This window comes from Gavialis gangeticus, unplaced genomic scaffold (genome assembly GCF_001723915.1).
Source record: "Gavialis gangeticus isolate Ggan-Ray unplaced genomic scaffold, GavGan_comp1, whole genome shotgun sequence".
Classification (NCBI taxonomy): domain Eukaryota; kingdom Metazoa; phylum Chordata; order Crocodylia; family Gavialidae; genus Gavialis; species Gavialis gangeticus.
This window is the reverse complement of record NW_017729004.1, coordinates 5557046-5562157: the sequence shown is the minus strand read 5'-3', so window position 1 is coordinate 5562157 and position 5112 is coordinate 5557046. Positions and strand designations below refer to the sequence as shown.

Sequence of the window (5112 nt, the reverse complement as noted above, 5' to 3'; positions counted from 1 at the left end):
CCCCCCCCCCCCACCAAGTCATTCAAAAAGCAAAACTGGCCATCTACACACACAGGAAGAGTTACCAAATATACTGAGTAAGCAAAGTTAGATTTTTTAAAAAATCCAGTTTCCTTTAGCTCTAGTTCTGTTTGGTGTTGTTTGTAAGAATAGTACACAAAACGGGTAGACTAGAGTACCCATAAAGTTGGCAGCATACTTTGAACTTTAAAAGTTTAGATGTTTGATTGCATAGATTCACAGATGCTAGGGTCAAAAGGGACCTCAACAGATCATCGAGTCCAACCCCTTAGTTTTTAAGACGGTGTCTTAGAACTTTAAGGGCTACTGTAGTCTAGAAGCATAGCATTTCACACTAGAACAGATACAACTAGACAAAGCTATATTCTTTTGTACGTGAAGCTGTGTTTGGCAAATTAAAGTATTCTGTTGCAGCAAATTTTAAAAATAGTTCTTGATTACAGTACTGTCACATATGTAACTGCACTGGTACAATACATGACTATTCAAGAGCAGTTTTTTACAACTATTTTTAGAAGCTGGCCTTTCACATTTGAAGCAATGGATGAAAGATGGTTAAATATAAAGTGTACTTGCCTAAAAATTAGATAATTCTTTAAGTCTGGGGGATGCAAAAAATCCCCAAAATACTTCTATTTAAAACAAAGCCTATTATTTCAGCTTTACTTTGTTTGCAATATAGACTAAAGTTGGTTTGGGGTTTTTTTTTTTACATTCAAAAGTTAAGTTATACCACTTTTTTTTTCAATTCCAAGTATATGTAATCAGGAATCTAGACACAGTCTGTTAATCATCTAAAATGAAGTCATGCAGGTGTCAAGTCAAACTGTATCATTTCATATTCTCAACCTAATACATAAAGGCTAGCTCAGCACTCCCCCATCCTCCCTCAACCCAAGGACTTCTTAGAAATACTCAAGTCCCCCCACATTTCTTGGACATAATTTAAACAGATCTGTGATGGTCCTTGAACTACTGCTGATTTTACATGACACTGTAACTAGAGCTACAACTTTCTACTTTCTAGTACAGATGGGGAAAGTGGACAGAAGGACAGGCCATAAAATAAAGTTACAAAAAGTTATAACCTCTCGGTTGCATATTACTCAAGCTCTTCAGAGACTAATGTAAGGAAATGCAGAGTACTGACATTCCTGAAGTGTTTAAAATATGAAGGCACTTCTTGAAAGAACCAACTGTAAAGCTGTCAGTAAAGGAACTTCTTTGCTTTGCAATTTATCCTCACAGTCCCTATTTGCCTTTGCTTGAAATGACAGTCTCTCTTGGTACTCTGAGCTACCAAGATGTAGTCTGTGATGTGAAATGAAGACTGATCTAGATAGGCTTTCAGCTTCTTCAGATGTTAGAAACAGTCCAATGAGATAGAAAAACTAGAAAAGCAGATAGTAAGTACTACTCTCCAAATAAGCTGAATGAAAACATGCATGGTGCAAGGTAATGATGTCACTCAAGAGTCACACCTAAGATTTTACAATAAAAAAAGATTAAGAACAAGAAGCTGTTCTCAAACGCATTTCCAGATTAATATAAAAAACAAATAAATGTAACCGGTACATAGGCTGAGGAGAGCTTGGCATTAGTATGGACCAAAATCAAATCATCCTTTGGCAGATCTTACTTCCACCTTGGGTGGCAGCAGTTTCATGGCTTCTGAACTGGAATGATTTACCTTGCAAGGTGTGCAGGTTCCCCTGAACTCCACTATACCTCTCCTACACATTTGGTGCATCCATCTCCTGCCTAAGCCTGCAAGATCTTCATGGCAGGGACCACTGTGCTAGGTATCGAACAAGCATAACGGGGTGAACACGTGCATAAGTATGTTACTATCCCAGTGATCAACCTTTTGTCTCCACGGCCCAGATGAGTGGCCCTGGTCCAGACTGAGCCCTGTGCCCCAGGCCCAGATCCTGGGGTCCAGCGCCACCCCCACTCTGCCCCATGTACTTGGACTAGATCCTGGGGGCTGAGGCACTGCTGCCTCCTGCTGAGACCTGGGTCCCAGGGGCCTGCCCCTCACTGTCCCCACACCAGGACTAAGCCCTGGAGCCCGGTACCACCCCTGTCTGCTGGGATTAGATTTCCAATTTGGTGTGCAGAACCCAGGGCCCCCCAGAGCCCTAGAGATTTGGCAGCCATGGAGCAGGACCACTGCTCCCCTGCTGCCTGATTTCCAGAACTGTGGTGAGCCTAGAAGAAGGTTTCAGACTGGATACAAGGAAAAACTTCTTCACGGTTCATGTGACCAGACTCCAGAATAGACTCCCAGCGGCAGTGGTGCAGGCACCTATCCTGAAGGTCTTCAAAAGGAGACTAGACACACACCTTGGTGGGGCTATTTGACCCCAGCAGGCTTTCCTGCCCAGAGCAGGGGGCTGGACCCGATGATGTCACAAGGCCGCTTCCAGCTCTAAACATCTATGAACTGTGAGCCCCATAGGCCTGACAACTCCATGTCACAGGCTGGATCTGTGCTGTGGCAGACTGGCAAGCCAAAGAATTAAATCATTCCTATGTTTTGGGGCAAGAAAACCAAGAAAACCTCTGCAAATTTTATTAGAAGACCCTACATCTAACTGGGTTCTTATTTCCACCTTCATTTTAAGACAAAAGAAGCAATGATAATATTCTGTTTTAAGAGTAAAATCCCGAGCCACACAATTTTACCAAATGATTTTTAACTACCAGCCTTTGGTAGTTCATTAACTCACCTTTGAACTGTTGGCAGCCTAGTTTTTTTGTCAACTGATAAGTTTAGGGGGAAAAGAAAGCATCAGGAAAATTAGGGGGGTGTGCATACATATGCATATAGTGTAATGTAATAGAACTAACAGCACTGGGGGGAAGCGGTGTTTCCTCTGTGTATCGGACACTCCCCATTGCCCAAAAGATGAAGACTGATTTAAAACAGTAGTTCTCAATCTTTTGGGATTTAAGGCATCCCTCAGAAAATGCCAGCTCTTCATTTTCACTTATTTTTTTTGACTACAGAAAAAAAATAGTAATTCTTCTGTTGTAAAGAACTCAGAAAGACCACAACAGGTCAGAATACTTGTAACACTACTTGAAGTCTCTGGGATGAATCTGTGAATTGTGGCTGCATACTCAACAGTGCTAACATTGCATGGTACCCCACAGCACCCTGGCTGAGAATCATCGATTTAAAGGCTGGCAGTCAATACCTCTCAGGCATTTTGATTATAGCTTAAGTTGCCATTCAACAGGTGCAGCCGATGTCAAAAACACTGCAGTTAGCCCAACAATAAAACGGGTTCACTTCCACTCAAGCAGAATGCATGCCTTGGCTTACAATAACAAACTACTTGCAAGCTTGAAAACTGCAGTACTTGTTCCTCATACCATTCATGATACAAGTTCAAACAATGTGTTTGAGTCAATTCGCAAACAAATATGAGAATAAATACATTAGGTGAACAGAAAATAAGTGAAAGCAAGTGGTGACTGACATGTCACCAAATTCAAAAGCCAAAACACCAGCAGCTTTTATTCAGATAAAGGTTGGCATATGAATGAGAACTATATTAGAGTTGAGAAATCAGCAGAAGTAATGCCTTATTCCCTCACTATTTTTACCTATTAGAAGCAAGAAATAAAATTAGATACTTGCACATGGCAAGAAAAAACTGCTGAGTAATGCAAAAACACAGCTGCTGTAGTAGGAAGTTGGTCCTGAATGTCTTTGCTCATCAGTTAAGGAAGAGTGTGATGGTTGCAAACATTGGTAGCTGTAACACTACCTTTACAGGTTTTAAACTGTAACAAGGCCCTCAACAGACTTTGAAAAGTAGATATTCTCTCTCCATTGATGGACTTGTAAATACGGTGACCATATTCACCAGAAATAAAGAATGTAGATACCAGTTTACACTTCATAAAATACATCATTAAGAGAGGAATAAAGTATCTCTTTACCCTGAAAAGGGTCACAGCTCAATAATGCTTTCCTTCCACGCTGGACACGTTTGAGAAGTTAAGAGATTGTTTCCTCCTACATACCATCTTTCCTAACTTCAACCAGCTGATTTCTTTCCTTCTTCCGCCATGCAATTAAAGCACGGCGGGGTATTTAAGCTCCCATCTGCACCCACAACACAACTGCCTACAGCAGGGAATTTACACCAGAAGATGTAAGACACAATAAAGATTTAGCTTGTGTGTCCACCCTACCTCCTCAACACACACCTTCACCAGACTACTTCTGAAGCCCTCCGAAAGCCCTTCAATTTTGTTAGGAGAGGCAGCAAACATGCTCGGCGTAAGCAAACAAGGCATGATCCATTAAGCAGGCTGTGAATTGAAGACGAGCAGGAGACTGATTTTAAAGACAAATCTACTCCCCACCCCCTTCTATTTCACCACACCTAGTCCTGCAACACCTAGTGCTCCTGAACAGGGAGAAATCGCACTTGAGCCGTCCCTAGGCCAGAGCAGGTGCGACAGAAAACTCAGTGAGCGCACAATCAAGGCTGCCGACTCCCCGGGCAGGAGCCAGGTACATTTCCGGCGCTTGTCCCACCAGGTGAGATCGCTGCAACTGCGTGGGAAGTACCCAGGCAGGCTCCCAGGCTGGAGAAACGCATGGCACTGGACAGTCCTCGAATAAACCTCTCGGTCGAGAGAGTACCGGCTGCATCCAAACCTCTGCCCCGAAATGAACCGGGGAAACAAAAAAAGCTGGGGGAAATAGGAAGCGGAGAGCAGGAAACTCTCAGGATCCGGAGACTATTAAATGTGACCTTGGGTGGCCACTTCCCTGACCACCCCTCAGTCTTCCCATCTGTGAAACGGGGATAACAACGGGAAGCCACCGGGGGGGGGGGAGCAGGGAGCGCAGCGGGCTGCCTTTGGGCCGTGACCCATGTCTTTGTGGGGGGAAGAGAGGGTTGCACAAGAAGTTGCACAAGCGGGTGCAGGGGCGGGGGGCCTTTCCCTGGCAGCAGGGCTAGGCACTGTAGAGATTGCAGGGCCCTGCCCCACCCACCACAGCTCCCCCCAAGCGGGGGAACGAAGCGTCGCTTCCCCCTTCCCCGGGGGGGAGGGGGCACAGCC

The 5112-nt window shown here is 44.1% G+C and overlaps 1 protein-coding gene across 1 annotated transcript in view; it reads right to left on the bottom strand.

The window, feature by feature from the left end:
• The window catches only part of ARF1 (ADP ribosylation factor 1), a 19321-nt gene that overhangs the window by 13854 nt on the left and 355 nt on the right, over positions 1-5112 (bottom strand). The gene's annotated exons all lie outside the window — the stretch shown is intronic.